Below are 17,558 nucleotides of genomic sequence, written 5' to 3' on the forward strand. Positions count from 1 at the left end.
GGATGTCACGTCCTCCAGTGTGAGAAGGGGGTAATATGGCATCATTATTGCCTTGTTTAGGGCTCTTGGGTCACTGGCACACAGTGAGTTTGCGTGTCGTGGGCTTTTCGCACACTACTAGGGCATTAACCCACTGGGTGGGCCCTGTCACCTTGCATATCATTCTGTACCTTTCCATGTTGTCTAGCTCGATTTTTAGACGGTCTTTAAGAGCAATTGGTACCCTTCGTGGTGGGCAGACAACTGGTGCTACTTTGGGGTCTATTCTGAAACTGGATTTGCCTGGGAATGTGCCGATGCCTTTAAAAACATCTGTGTACTCACTTAGGATGTGGTCTGACTGGGGGTGCTGTTCCCTTCGTCACTGTTGACTGCGTACACTACTTTGATCAGTCCCAGGGTCTTGCAGGCTTTGTAGCCTAGGACTAGGCCGGTCTGTACCAGTTTGATGGTACTGCAGTGATATAAAATAAAAACAAAGTACGAAGCAGTACGATTAGGCAGTGCCAAAGGTAATGTAGTCAGTAATGCAGACAGTAATCCTTGTATAATAAAATACAAGGATCACTGCAAGCCGAAGGTCTCATTTACAGTACAGAAAATCACAGCAATGTAGGAAATAAAAGGCACTGAATCGCAGGTTTCATTTACAGTACACTAATCACAGTATGGATGCAGAAATTTAAGCGCAATGTAGGAAATAAAAGGGTGATGCAGTGTGGTTGCAGCAAGTGCAAGGTGATAGTGTAGTGGTTAAAGGTGTACTGTAGTTAGCTGGCTTGCCTGATATCTAATTTGAATGCATGAGTAAAGAGATAGGTTTTAAGCTGTCTTTTGAAGATATCTATCGAGTTGGCTTCTCTGATATTTTTGGGCAGTGTGTTCCATAGTTTTGGGGCATAGTTGACAAAGGCTGCATCACCGATCCTCTTTTGACTATTTTTGGGAGCCTCTAATAACCCAGCAGCGGATGACCGCAGTGTTCTTTTTGGTACATAGTGTGTTAGGGTGTTGGCGATATAGCTTGGTCCCTGTCCTTTTAGGGCTTTGTATGTAAGGAGTAGGACCTTAAAGTCAATTCCAAACGTTGTATTATAAATATTGATAAAATATAATTGATTGCCGTAGTTTGAGTAACCCTGATTGATTGATCAAAATAACCAATCCAAAATGAATAAATAAATCCACAGTTCCTACATTTGACCAGCCACGGAAGACACTATGCACTTTAAACTAATCAAAAACAACATAAGGTTGGTCTATGCGTCTCTCTTTCGCTTACATTAGCTGTACGTTGTTTCTGATTAGCTTAAATTGCGTGGTGTTTTGAGTGCTTGGTTAAATGTATGGAAACCTCAGATACGCACACACAGATTGTATTTCACGCACAAATGTGCGCACAAATTTTACTACAAGCTCATAAATCTGGATGCACATGCTCAAATCTTAGACAACAGAAGTGTCGCAAGAAGTCCCGGGTAAAAAGACAGTCAATAGAGGGTTCCTGCTTCCCGTAGATCATAATACGGATGCACAGATTGTATTAAACGCGCTTCTGAATGTGCGTGCACAAGTTATATTACACACTCAGGAATTTGGATGCGCGGGCTCAAATCTTAAATGGTAGTAGTGTCGCAAAAGTAGAAAGACAGACAAACAACCTAAGACACACATACACAGATCTAAAACATGGGTATGCTGATCTGGATACACACACTCAGATTGATATACAGACACACAAAGTGGTACACACTTACGCGCAGATTGAGATATATGTATGTTTGCAAATGATTTTGCCACAATAATACTTCCATAGTTGTATTGATAAAAGAATGGATGATCAGTGCAGTCAGATTCAGTCGGGAACCCAACTTTACTATGTAACTTTTTTTGAGCGCAACAAGATAGTTTTTAATAGAATAGAATAGAATAGAAAAAACTTTATTGATCCCTGGGGGAAATTTAGCACCACAGTTTGCTCACAATAGACAATGATAGTAATAAATAACAGTAATAAATAATATAACATAATATATTATATATATATATATATATATATATATATATATATATATATATATATATATATATATATATATATATATATATATATATATATATATATATATATATATATATATATATATATAATATATAATACATGAATAATATAAATATATTCTACATATAAGTGCAGTCAAAGAACATATGCATTATACAGTCTGATGGCAGTATAATGGCTTTAAATAGATTTTACTGATTTTCTGACATTTTAATGGGACTCTTGGTATCCGCTGTAATGTCACAGGGGTGAAATGTCTAAAAATGTATATACTCTAATACTTTTCAGAGGATCTAAAACTTTAATGTGAACTTCATGCAAAATTTACAGACTGAAAGTCCAACAGTCAGACAATGCAGTTTGTTTCTGACAAATGCATGCAAATCCTTAAGCTTTTATCATTCTCTACTTATGAAACACACCAGAGACTGCAATCTCACTATCAAATTTATGGCATTCATTGCGGGAAGAGTGGAAAAAAAATCATCCTGGGGCCAATAAAGAGCTGCAGGTCGAGCGAAAATGCTTCTTTGCAGCATGACAATGATGGCTTTCCTTATCATGGCTGACGGCATGATGCAGATCCTCCTCCCTGGGAGGGGGTGCAGATTATGCATGCTGTTGACCTTTTGTTGTGTTTATGTTGGATTCTTGCTCCATTTATCACGCCTGGCCTCAACAAGCTCCACGTGCATGATTAACACTTTTGCTGTGTTCCCCTGCAGTATATCCACAAAAGAACCAGCGTCCCTTGCAGTGGACATGTGTGTTTTGCAAAACACTGAAATGACAAAAGAAATAGAAATAATATGAATGTAAATAGATTTTACTCGCTCCCTCCAATTTATCTGCACACACCCATGCTTCCTTTTGTGTCTCCTTATTGAAGTACAGTTGTTAGGAAGGATGTTTGGCTTTATCTAATGTTTGGGCTTAAAGGTTCAGTGGAGATGTGTTGTGTAAACACACAGATAATGCTGTTTGCTTTGAGCAGTGGGCCCATATCCTGCCTGTGGAGGACTACATGAAAATAATACAATGGACCCCTGTAGTGTCTCCTCTGCAGGGCTGCAGTGTTTACCAGCACTTCCTCTCCACTACCGACACAGAGCTGAATCCATTTAAATGGTATGTTGACACCACAGACTGGGTGGGAAATTAAAACACGTAATATTTTAGCAAATATATACTTACACTATATGCAGGTCCATTCTCTTTTTCTCTGACAATGTAGTTCTCCAATGTTTTTCACAAAGTATTACCTCAGAAAACACTTGGCTTGCCGAGTACTACCTTAATGTCCAACATTAGAATACAGTAGTGTAGTAGGCTTAAGCAATCATTAATATTTACATTTTCTTTTTAAATGTACCACATGCAATATTTTAATGTCAAGTCATCATTTAAACAACATGTTTACTTTACCCACTTCCTGGGAAACTTATCAAGGATATTTTTGTATTATTAGGTCCATCACTGCTAAATATTATAAACTTATCACTTTCCTCTGGCACTGTTCCCCTAGCATTCAAAAAAGCGGTTATTTATCCTCTGCTCAAAAGACGTAGCCTCGATCCTGACCTCATGGTAAACTACCGACCGGTATCCCAGCTTCTGTTTATTTCGAAAATCATCGAAAAATTTGTTGCACAGCAGCTAAATGAACACTTAGCGACTAACAATCTCTGTGAACCCTTTCGAACCGGTTTCAGGGCAAATCATTGTAAGGAGACAACCATCGCAAAAATTACTAATGATCTATTGCTAACGATGGATTCTGATGCGACATCTATGTTGCTGCTTCTTGATCTGAGTGCTGCTTTCGATACCGTCGATCATAACATTTTATCAAAACACGTATTGGTATGTCAGACTTAGCCCTGTCTTGGTTTAACTCTTATCTCACTGACAAAATGCAGTGTGTCTCCCATAACAATGTGACATCGGACTAAGGTAATGTGTTGAGTTCCCCAGGGTTTGGTTCTTGGCCCTGCACTCTTCAGCATCTACATGCTGCCGCTAGGTCCGTGGTCCCCAACCACCGGGCCTTGGCCCGATTGGTACCAGGCTGCAGAAGAATGTTTTATTCATTCTTATTTAAAAAAAAAAAAAAATATATATATATATATATATATATTATTATTATTTATTTATTTTTTTTCCTATTAAATCAACATAAAACACACAATATACACGTACAATTAGTGCACCAACCACAAAAACCTCCCTTTTTCATGACAATGAAAAAAAATAAAAATACAAAAGGATTAGCCCAACCCCAGGGTGGAGGGGAGGGTCCTGACTGTTGTTTGTGCTTATGCACCAAACAACAGTTCAGAGTACCCACCCTTTTTGGATACACTCGAGGGAATACTGGAAAGTGCTCACCCGGGTGATTCCCTTGTCCTACTGGGGGACTTCAACGCTCATGTTGGCAACGACAGTGAAACCTGAAAAGGCGTGATTGGGAATAATGGCCGTCCGGATCTGAACCCGAGTGGTGTTTTGTTATTGGACTTTTGTGCTCGTCACGGATTGTCCATAACAAACATCATGTTCAAACATAAGGGTGCCCATATGTGCACTTGGCACCAGGACACCCTAGGCCGCAGTTCCATGATCGATTTTGTAGGTGTGTGATCGTAGTTGTGAGCTAATGTTTTGGACACTCGGGTAAAGAGAGGGGCAGAGCTTTCTACCAATCACCACCTTATGGTAAGTTGGCTGCGATGGTGGGGTAGGATACCGGACAGACCCGGCAGACCCAAACGCATTGTGAGGGTCTGCTGGGAACGTCTAGCAGAGTCTCCTGTCAGAGAGAGTTTCAATTCCCACCTCCGGAAGAACATTGAACATGTTCCGTACCTCTATTGTCGAGGCAGATGATTGGACCTGTGGCCGCAAAGTTGGTGCCTGTCGTGGCGGTAATCCTAGAACCCGTTGGTGGACACCGGTGGTGAGGGGATGCCGTCAACCTGAAGAAGGAGTCCTACCGGGTTCTTTTGGCTCGTGGGACTCCGGAGGCAGCGGACTGGTACCGACAGGCTAAGCGGTGTTCGGCTTCAGCGGTCGCAAAGGCAAAAACTCGGACATGGGAGGAGTTTGGAAAAGCCATGGAAAATGACTTCCGGACGTCTTTGAAGCGATTCTGGACTTCGACTGCGGAGGTTGAGGATCGGTGGAGGGAATATTTCAAAGACCTCCTCAATCTCTCCAACACGTCTTCCTATGAGGAAGCGGTGCCTGGGGAATCTGTGGTGGGCTCTTCTATTTCTAGGGCTGAGGTTGCTGAGTTAGATAAAAAGCTCCTCAGTGGCAAGGCCCCGGGGGTAGATGAGCTCCGCCCAGAGATCCTTAAGGCTCTGGATAATGTGGGGCTGTCTTGGTTGACAAGACTCTGCAGCATCGCGTGGACATCAGGGGCGGTGCCTCTGGATTGGCAGACCGGGTGGTGGTTCCTCTCTTTAAGAAGGGGAACCGGAGGGTGTGTTCCAACTATCGTAGGATCACACTCCTCAGTCCATTGGGTAAACTGTGCAGGGGCATGTGCACTCTGGCCAAGATAGGGAAGGCAAAGGAGGGTGGTTGGAGCTGTTGGTGCTCAATCCAGGTCCTCGGCTTGCTTCAAGGCCTCCTCGCCGTTTGGTACTCTCGACACCTTCTTCCACAGCTGCTGGAGGTCCGACGGACACGTCGTGGCTGGCAACCTTAGTCGTTCTCGTCATCGCTGGCAAGGTGTTTTCTTTCCTCTGAGGTTCCTCCCAATCAGGACTCGGGAACAGGTCTGGGATCCGACTTTGACCTTGATCCTCTCGGTGGGTGGAAGGGAATCTGGAGTGGCGGCCTGTCATCCTCGAATCTGCACAGAGGAACTGACACACAAATTCTGCATCTTTTTTTATCTTATATTTACATTTTTGGTCTCGCGCTGATTCTTCCTGCCGTTGGCGCTTATGTCCTGGGAAGGGCCGATCTGTATATAGCTTCCAGGGTGAAAAATTCAAAATCGCAAAAACAATTGCATTCAGGGACATTCAAATGATCATTAATGCTAATTGCAACTTGTCAATCAAATTCAATTTGGTCTGTGCACAGATTTTAGCCAATTTGTTTTGATGTTCTTATTCATCCTTTTCAATATTACCTTTGGACTGAGGATGAACCTATTTTCTAGTCCAAGAGCCTTTTCGACCAAGGCTTAATAAGTTTTTTTATTTTTAAATGGTTGCCGTTGTTTAACCTGTCCTTTTTGTGGAAACCATGTCAGGGAATTAGATCATTTACAAAATATTTAATTACTGAATTTGCATCCTCCATTGAGGTTGGGGTTGTTTCCGCCAACCACTGTAATTATCAATTAAATAAAAACCTTGATGCGCTCAAACTTGACACAGTCCAATTTCACCTCCTCCCCCTCTGTCCCTGAAAGAGGGACAGTGTTAGTTGTAGTAGCAATAGTAATAGTAGTAGTGGTAGTAGTAGTAGACGTAGTAGTAGTAGTACTTTCAGAAACATCCAAGAAGAAGAAAAAGCAGCTGATAGTCAAGCGCAGCAAAAGCAGAGGCGGAGGACAGGTCATGTTTGAGGTCAATGTTTGCTTTGCAATAGTCCATCCATTTTCTACCGCTTATTCCCTTTCGGGGTCGCGGGGGGCGCTGGCGCCTATCTCAGCTACAATCGGGCGGAAGGCGGGGTACACCCTGGACAAGTCGCCAGCTCATCGCAGGGCCAACACAGATAGACAGACAACATTCACACTCACATTCACACACTAGGGCCAATTTTTAGTGTTGCCAATCAACCTATCCCCAGGTGCATGTCTTTGGAAGTGGGAGGAAGCCGGAGTACCCGGAGGGAACCCACGCATTCACGGGGAGAACATGCAAACTCCACACAGAAAGATCCCGAGCCTGGATTTGAACCCAGGACTGCAGGACCTTCGTATTGTGAGGCAGACGCACTAACCCCTCTATTTTACAACACATAATGAATTATTGTGGCCTCAATAATTCACAGAGTAGTTTCTTTAATTTAGTTTTTATATGATAGGACAATGCACAAAAACATTGTTCAAAACAGATATGTTCGGTACCAAATTATGTCTAAATAGCTACTTTCCATCTGCAGTCCATGGCTACCTAAATTAAAGGAATACAAATAATCATGCAATAAAATTATGACACTAATTAATCATAATAGTAATGTATATATTTATAAATAATAATTCATAATTAATCAATAAATAATAATAATCTAGCATGTAATCAAATTAAGAAAAGTCCTAAACTGCCCTGGCTTCACGGTGCGTCTGCCTCACAATACTAAGTTCCTGCAGTCCTGGGTTCAAATCCAGGCTCGGGATCTTTCTGTGTGGAGTTTGCATGTCCTCCCCGTGAATGCGTGGGTTCCCTCCGGGTACTCCGGCTTCCTCCCACCTCCAAAGACATGCACCTGGGGATAAGTTGATTGGCAACACTAAATTGGCCCTAGTGTGTGAATGTGAGTGTGAAAGTTGTCTGTCTATCTGTGTTGGCCCTGCGATGAGGTAGCGACTTGTCCAGGGTGTACCCCACCTTCCGCCCGATTGTAGCTGAGATAGGCGCCAGCACCCCCCGCGACTCCAAAAGGGAATAAGCGGTAGAAAATGGATGGATGGATAACCTGCCCTTTCACTGACACATACTCAATATCCAATACAACCACAACTTATTTACATAATCACACAAAGACAATACATGCTCTTGTTCACAATTGTCATCATTTGTAAAAATTACCATGATTTTAACAGACACACTTCACAATTTACAACAAAAATGATCTGATGGATCAATATAATACACATTAAGTTGATATGTCAAACACAATTCCCACCTTAGTGACCGTGTGAGCAGTTTTGAATGCTCCAAAGCCACTTTTTAGAACTTAAATGTTTCTATTCCTTTTGATCTAACAGTGAGAAGGCTAATTGGTCTGTACTTGTTGTAGGAGATAGTCAGCCCCAGACTTTCGTATAAGCATTGTAACTTTGTTCCTCAACTTTTAAAATCATACAACCTGTATTTAGACCTGTTTTTATTTCCATTTTGACAGCTAAGTCCCGGTTTTTCATTAGAATCCAAATTGTTTAATTAATCCCAGGTATTTTTATTTCAGCACTTTTCTTTCTGGGTTTGTTTTGCTGTATTTAAAGATGATCTCTTTGATTTTTGTATCCAATTCTAGTAGGGTTGCTTATCATTTGTGTCATATAGAAGCCGTTTATAATATCCTTAAGTTTCTTTCTACGCGACCTTTTTAATCAGCCTGGATTAACGTCCCCCATAACGTTCAATTCTTTCATATAGTGCTGTTTGAGGATGTCTGAAGATGCATTGAGAAAAATGTCTGTAGCTGTGGGTGGTCGGTATGCTACAATTACCCTGGAATATATTTCTGAAGAAATGTAATTTTAATTTCAACACTCTCAAGATGATCTACTGGGAAGGTTGTTTGTTCACTTTTAATGTTTTCTCTTACCCAAATCATAACTCCTACCCCCTTTGTCACTTTATCTGTCATTTCTGTAATATCGTACCCCCGGACATTAATTAAATCAAAAGGTGTTGCAGGTTTTAACCATGTCTCCGATAGACAAAGGTACCCCAAATTAGAGTCTGACAGTAACTGCTGGATTTGTTCAGTATGATTCCTGTTGTACAAAATTGAATGATGCGGACACGTTTGTTACTGAATACTTTCTATTAGACTTCTATCTCTAAGCGACTTTTTGTATGTAATAAGTAACTATAATTATTTGATATGCTTAAATGTGTTTGTTTGAGCTCATTTTAGCTTAACTGTTGTGTAGCTGCTAGCTCCTTGTAGCCTACAGCCCGAGTGTCCAAATTGCAGCCCATAGCTATGTGTTTAACAGACAACCGAAATAATTGGAAATGTGGTATTTGGGTGTTTGTTCAATCAGCAGCAGCTAGGCCTTGTTTTATCATTGGACCTAGGTCTTTGGTCTTGTTGGCTGGACAGAGAGCAAGGGAACAATGTGGGACAGCATTTGTGTCCATCCTACACCATGTTAGTTATTGCAAAGATATGTCAACATGAGCAGCCACACCCTGAGTTCCAACATACAGTATATATACATCTAAAAAGGAGTCAAAGGCCTCCTGGTATGAGTCGTCTAACTAATTATCATAACATATGGCGGGTCAGGTGTTGGTACACACGGAAACAGCTCAGCCAGCCAGATAGAACAGTTGCAGCAGGAGTTGGGGTGCTCAGCAGGTGTCAGCCATTTCGGTGGTGGAATGAGCTCATTCTCATGGAGGAGCCTTGTTGGCGGTGTCGCAGCTTGGTGGCCGTACCGTCAGGTGACACCAGAAAGGTCCATCTGTGTGATATTGAATGTCAGGGTACAGTTTGTAAAGCAGGTCATTACCAAGCAGGCACGGTGTGCGCAGGTTGATGAGTGGGTGGCACCAGTGTCAATCACGAACTGATAACATTGTCAGTTGACATTTATGTCCAGCAGGGGTCTGTTTGTATCCCCTTCTGGGCGTCCAGCTGTGAGCGTCCTTTGTCATACCTTTGTGTTTGTCTGGTGGCATGACGGTCCCTTTCCCCGTTCGGAAACCTTGAGACAGTCTTGAGGCCAATGACCAGGTTGGTCACAGGCGAAACAGTTTCCACCCCAGACTGACCTTGAAGCACTGCGTTGTGTACCACCCGAGTCCATCTGTCTGGTTTCACATCTGTTGCGGATTCTTTTCTTCACTTGCTGGAACTCAAAAGGAAGGTCACCCACTGCTGAATATACTTTAGATGATTTTTGACCTTTTGGTTCTTTTGACATTTTACTTCAGCATTTGTAAATTAAAGAGTTGTTTCCTTGTTACTCTATCTCAGCCTTTTTCGTTGTCCTATTGCTTAGTCCAATTCTGCATATCAAGTTTAAAATCAAAGCATTAATTGTCTAATTAAATGTTAAATAAATAATATTCAACTAAAGATTATCTTATAAGTTAATGAGACTGTCGTTTGTGTCTATCAGTTAGTTAGTTGTGCACTCTGACCTCCCGTCGTGCGTGGCACTCCACAAAACAAAAGCATGATTTCATTCCATCATTATTTTGATAGCGCAGTCCACACACACACACACACACACACAAGGTCGTCTGCTAAGATAAGCTCACCAACACTTATGTCCTTTGTAACCATTTTATATTTCGGTTCTATATTATAGTTATTAATCTAGCTTTTGTTTGTAATTATCATTCAAAACTGTTCAAAGCAAACAGTTTTAAAGGTTATAATTATTCACATTATACTATCAAAAGTCTATAGCTTGCTGAAGGCTTTTGAGATTTTAGTTTGCCACCTTATTTATCCTATCTTAGTTCACCACCCAGATGTATGGTGTAATGCAATGTCTAAATAAAAATAAACTACTCCAACCTAAAAAATGTTAGTCCACACTTTAAAGTTTAAACGACTTAAAACTTACTTTTATAATATTAATTTTCAAAACCATCTCCACCACAGCAGACATTTTCCTCATAATCTTATCTCATTACCCCATAAATTGTAAAACAATTGCAAAAGAGGTGTTTCACAACAGTGGTTATATAGTTATTTAAGTAAAAGATCTCAATATGTGGAAATTAACAAGACTATATTACAGCCTTAAAGAGTAACTTGTGGGGTTTCACAAGCCTTGTTATTTGGACCTAAGTTATTTATACTTAATTTAAATGATATTTGTTTAGTATCTAATAAATTAAAATGTATCACGTTTGCAGATAATAAAAATGTTTATTGTTATGGAGAAGACTTGAAACCGCATATTGAATATATAAAGGGAAAAATATCCAAATTCATTGCTATTCTGTATACAGTAAGACACATACTTAATAAGAAATGTCTGCATAAGTTATAGTATTCTTTTATTTTTTCCATATTTAACATATTGTTTTTTGGGGAAATGTTTATTGAACAAACATAGACCCAATACTTAACTTTAAAACAATTCATTTGAATAATACAAAAACCGTGTTACTATTAAAATACCAATCCATTATTTATAAGTTGTAATATACTAAAATGGTCAGACATTTTGTTTTTTAAAAACAAAGGACATTATGTTTCGAGTAAAGAGCAACAGCCCTTCTTGCTTGTATTCTTAACTTATTTACATTAAGAAGAGATATTGATTTCTGAAATAGTTAAAGTAAGAACAACCACAAAATACAAATGCACTTCAGCTCCAGGAGCCAACAACCAACCAAACAAACAAACAAACAAACAAACAAACAAACAAACACACTTGCAGCGAACCACCATCAACTGCATACGCTGACACATGAATACCATCCACGAATATATTATTTATGTCAATTATTGCTTGTTATATCAAATATTTATAACACAGAGATCTAAAAAGGCAGAAAATAAGTATAAGAAATATAAAAACAAGCTAATTGGTATACTGCGAACATCTAAGAGGGAATACTACAGTCAAATATTAAACAAGAACAGAAATAACTTGAGAACAACATGGGGCATCCTAAACAGCATCATCAAAAATGGAACTAATAAAGATTACCTCCAGTATTTTCTAGATGGAATTGCAAAAAATGACAATAATAACCAAATAGTTAAATGTTTTAATGATTACTTTGTTAATATCGGACAATATCTGGAGCAAAGAATTCCAAAAGCAGATGATGGGTCAATTTTATTACTTCCAAAATTCTCCAAAATTATGGAAAACTTCAATAACCGATTAGATAATTTTATCAACAAAACTTGGACGCTTGTGGAGAACCAATTTGGATTCAGAGCAAATATCTCAACATCAATAGCATTAATCAAAGACTGCTTTTTGTTTATACAACCGACATTTGTAAAATTACAAAGGACCCGAAATCAGTTCTATTCGCAGACGACACAATCAATCTCTGTTCAGGAGAGAACACACAGAAGATAATACAAACAGTAACGGAAGCAATGAACAAACCAAAATTAGTTTGACAAAAACAGATTATCTTTGAATCTCAGCAAAACTAAAACAATGCTATTTGGTAACAGTAGAAAAGAGCACCAGACACGAACACAAATAGACGGAGTAGATACCGAAAGGGCAAAAGAAACCAGCCCATATACAAAACATACAACACAAGGTGGACAAAAAAAAAATCTATAATGAATAAAGCAGAATACGTCCTGGGCCAAAAATCACTTTATATTCTCTACTGCTTGCTAGTGTTACCATATCTGAGTTACTGTGCAGAACTATGGGAAAACAACTACTAATGTGCGCTACATTCGTTAACTGTGCCACAAAAAGATCAATTAGATCAATAATGTTTGGTATCGAGGGAATACAAAGTCTTTATTTATTGAGTCAAAAATATTCAAGTTTGCTGATTTGGTAAAATTGCAAACAGCTAAAATGATGGACAAAGCAAACTACAACCTGCTACCAACGAATGTACAACAATTCTTCGCAACTAAATATGACCTTAAAGGAAATATAATTTAAAACATTTGTATGCTCGTACAACACCCAAAACCGTTAGCATATCAGTATATGGAATTAAATTATGGAATGGATTAAGTAAAGATGTTTAACATTGTACTGCTATGATCCACTTTAACAGGCCGTTCAAATTAATAGTGCTTCCAAAGTACAAAGAACAAAGATAATTAGAAACACTTTCAACCCTATTGAAAATAAGATATTCCTAATAATAATAATAATAATAATAATAATAATAATAATGGATTATATTTATATCACACTTTTCTTTTATTAGATACTCAAAGCGCTCACATCTCGGTATGTTAATAATAACTGAATAAATTAATTACATATTACAAACCTGTTGTATTACTCATTCACGGATGTAATTCTACTATAATAATAAAAAATAAAAAAAATCAGTAAATGTATGTATATATTTGTAAACGCTCTGACCTGGGAAAGGGTTAGGATTAAATAAGCTTTGCTTCTTCCTACTCCTTTTCGGACATGATGTTATGTGAAATGATATGAAATTTTCTGATGTATTATATTGTAAGTATGTTCATGACCAAACCTGTGACTCAGACTCCATGATTCACACAGGTGTGACTATAAACGTCAACATTATTTTGATTAAACCCGGTTACACAGATAAAAGTAAAAAATATTTTACAATATAAATTTTAATTTTCTTCTATTGTGATTAATCTTAAAATAATTAAAAGGTCAATATATTTAAATAATCAATTTATAGGTAGGTAGGTCTTTATTGTCATTGCAACAAGTACAACGAAACTTAGTTTTAAGCACAAACCTGTTCAAGATTAGACAAACAAACAGTGTACAGGGTTACAGAACAAGCATGCTGATGGGTCGCCATAAGGCGCCCCGTAAAAGATGGGAAAAAGGTAAACGATGGGGAAGGATGAGTAAAAAAAATACAAATACAATCCAGACTGGGCTCCTAAGGGGGCCCAGTTCGGAGTGAGAAAAAACCTCCATAGCAAAGCACATATACATATCACAACATACATCTCCAGATATCTAGCAAGAGAGGGAAGGTAGTCCAAGGTCATGGTGGTAAGCCGCAGCTCTCAGGCGCTGACCATCCATTCATCACTCCTACGGCATTAGCGTTGAGGGCGTCGGATTGGGGGACAAAAGGGTGTATATGTGGCGTATATTTTTTTTGTGGATGTGTGTGTGTGTGTGTATAAGCCCACAGTGTGTCTCTGTTCCGCGGCCTTGATGTATTTGCCGTCGCTAGTCCAAAGTCCACAACAACAGGTGTGTGTCCATGAGAGACAAGAAGGGAGTTTTTTGTGTCTTCCTGCAGTGTTCTTCGGGGGAGTCTCGAAGCCAGGGAAAAAATCCAAGTTAAAATGATTTGTATGCGAGTGAAAATAAAATTAGCTTTTCACTCTAAAATTGTCTATGACTGGTCCTCAAAAACTGCGGGGTAGACAGCCTGTTGTAATCCACAGTTCTTCCTGCATCCTCCAATCATTTGTGGAAGCTTTATGGTAATTTGAAGACTGCCTGCAAATTTGTTGACAAACCAGAGCAACGCTTACTCCAATCAGCAGTTATGTCCTGTTGTCATAATTCCGAATAGGTGGATATCTTCACGTCCTCAACAGAAAAGGGTCGCCAGGCACGCGGCCCTCCTTCTTCTCCCAAGAGTCCGTCGTGTGTCCAGCAACAACCGCTTAGTCACAACAGCAGGTTCCCCCAAACCCAAGATCTTGTCAATTTTGTTGAGGCCAGTTAAATAGTTCCAATGTTTAGATTTGGAGAGGAGTGCAAAAAGAGGCAACAAGAAAAGTTAAGACAAGACAAAACAAAGAAGCAAGCAGGAGAGATAAGGGAGAGGAAAGGGGAGCGTCCACCCTCGGTGAGTGCCAGAGAGAAAAAAAAAATATATATTTCATCATATTTAAATTAATATGTTATTAATTATTTTTTTCTATAACTATTAATTTAAAGATACAAAGTGTTCTAATCTATGATGTGTGTGCATGTGTGCATGTATATCTTAACTCCTACACATAAACTGGATGGATCAACAGAGCACCAAGGTTGTACGAACTTAATACTAAACACATAAAATAAATGAATGATGCATCAACCTATGCTTCTATGTTCCACAATCCAATTTTATTTATTGATTTTTAAATGTTTATTTATTCATATACCTTTTATTTTACTGGAATTAGTAAGCACAAACTACCAGTATACTCTACAGACTGAGAACAGCTGTCCAACCACACCTAGTAATGTCAAGCTAAGGCTAACCTAGCCTTATTAGGCCTCATCCATCCATCCATCCATTTTCTACCGCTTATTCCCTTTTGGGGTCGCTGGGGGCGCTGGCGCCTATCTCAGCTACAATCGGGCGGAAGGCGGGGTACACCCTGGACAAGTCGCCACCTCATCGCAGGGCCAACACAGATAGACAGACAACATTCACACTCACATTCACACACTAGGGCCAATTTAGTGTTGCCAATCAACCTATCCCCAGGTGCATGTCTTTGGAGGTGGGAGGAAGCCGGAGTACCCGGAGGGAACCCACGCATTCACGGGGAGAACATGCAAACTCCACACAGAAAGATCCCGAGCCTGGATTTGAACCCAGGACTGCAGGACCTTCGTATTGTGAGGCAGACGCACTAACCCCTCTGCCACCGTGAAGCCCCTTATTAGGCCTCAGTAAAATAATTTTTGTTAACCTAGCTCAATGCTAAAATAATCCTATGCTAATCTAAGATATGCTATGCTATGCTATATTAACAGTGACACACCAGTCCGGATCACGTCTAATGTGCAGCACGTTACACAGCCTCGTCACACGCTTTTATTTCCAAGACACATCCCTTATCTCAAAGTTAACAAACAGAGGCTCCTCTCGTATTTTCATTCCCACCGTGTACTTTCTCAACCTTTCAAACTTGCATACATCAAAAATTTTAACAAAGACAGAGAGCCTTTTTCTGTGGTGAAACTCTCAGACCCTTCTTACAAAACTACAATATCGTATAATCCCAATCACACCAACACAGTTGAAAACAACCTCAACAGTCAACTATTTTTCTCACCCAGAAGCACAGCTGTGTTATATCAGACCTTAAAAATAATAAACATTTCTAATTCACTCTGAGCTGAAAAAAATGGCTAGGAGGGAGAAGTTTGGCCATCTCTACTTAGCCTGCTGCACCCGCGACCCGACCTCCGATAAGCGGAAATTGATAAATGGATGGATAGATCATTCACTCATATGCTTTCTGAACATAAACTTTGTCTATCGTCTGATAAACACACACATTTGTTAAACCTTGGCAAGAATGAGGACTCAGGTGCAGAAGGGGGACAATTGACACAGGCTTTATTTAACAGTTTTCTTTGAAGTCTCTGTGAACAGAGTGATTAAGGCAAGGCGGCTATAGAATCTATGATAACAAAAGACAAATGGGCAAAACGCAATAAACAGAAAATCACTCCAAAGGGAGGAAAAAGTCAATAGCAAAATTACACACAAATCTAATAACAAAAAGAACAACAATCTATGATTAGCAAAAAAGGTAAATCACTCACGCAGAGGAGACCAGAAACTCTAAACAGAAAGTACGCTATAAGAAGCTGAGATAACTACAAAGTAAAGCGCTCCAAGAGGAGGGGAAAAAAAGGAGGCAAAGCACTGAAATAAACACACACAATTCTAGACCAAAAACTTTAGCAAAAAAAATCACTCTTTCTCAGAGGAAACAAAGAAAACAATAAATAAGGCAAGGCAATACTTAGCGAACGTGATTCAAGGCTGTAGACAATGCTGTGGAAAAGGCTGGAGACACGTAGCAAGACGAGATACTCTGGCACAAGACAAGAGGAGGACGAGACATTTATACACATGAGGGAGGGTGACACAGGTGGGCACAATCAGGCAATCAGAAGAGACATCAGACCAGTGAAACAGGAGGAAGGGCAAGTGACCTGAAACAAGAGGGAGAGTTAAGCTTTCAAAATAAAACAGGAAATGACAAGACAACATGAAACCAGACAATACTTCACCCAGGTGTGACAGAACCCCCCCTTCTAAGGCCGACCCCTGATGGCCCAGGAACCCCAGGGTGGAGTCTATAGAAGTCCCTGATGAGAGTGGGGTCGACAATGTGGCGGGACGGAACCCACTGTCTCTCTTCGGGTCCATATCCTTCCCAATCCACCAGGAATTGTCTGCCCCGGCCCCGGTTGCGTACTGCCAACAAGCGTTTAACCTTGTATACTGGTCCACCTTCGATCATTTCGGGTGGTGGGGTGGACGTGGTGGCTGGGACCATGGTCCTTTTTTTGGCTGGTTTGATCTGACTGACGTGGAAGGTGGGATGGACTCGGAGGGATCGGGGAAGACGAAGCCGCACCGCTGCAGGTCCGATGAGTTTGTTGATTGGGAATGGGCCTACAAAACGTGGTGCCAGTTTCTTTGATGGAACCTTGAGGCGCAGGTCCTTGGCTGATAGCCAGACTATCTGACCCGGCTGGTAGGCGGGCGCAGGCCGTCTCTTGCGGTCTGCTGCACGCTTCATCCGATCTCCTTGTTTGTTCAATACCTGGCGGGTGGCTGCCCAGATACGGCGACAACATTTGACCATGGCATGGGCGTAGGGGACATACACTTCCAACTCATTTTCCGGAAAGAGAGGAGGCTGGTACCCTAAGGCACAATGAAAGGGAGAGAGGCCGGTGGCTGATGTAGGCAATGACTTGTGCGCATACTCTACCCAGACCAGGTGCTTGCTCCATGTGGAGGGGTTCTGGCAGACCAAGCACCGGAGGCCGGTTTCCAGCTGCTGGTTTAGTCGTTCGGTCTGGCCATTGGCTTCCGGATGATATCCAGATGTTAGGCTGGCCTTGGCTCCAATGAGTCGGCAGAACTCCCTCCAGAACCGTGATACAAATTGGGGCCCCCGGTCTGAAACAATG

Source organism: Nerophis ophidion, linkage group LG15 (assembly GCF_033978795.1).
Source record: "Nerophis ophidion isolate RoL-2023_Sa linkage group LG15, RoL_Noph_v1.0, whole genome shotgun sequence".
Lineage (NCBI taxonomy): Eukaryota > Metazoa > Chordata > Actinopteri > Syngnathiformes > Syngnathidae > Nerophis > Nerophis ophidion.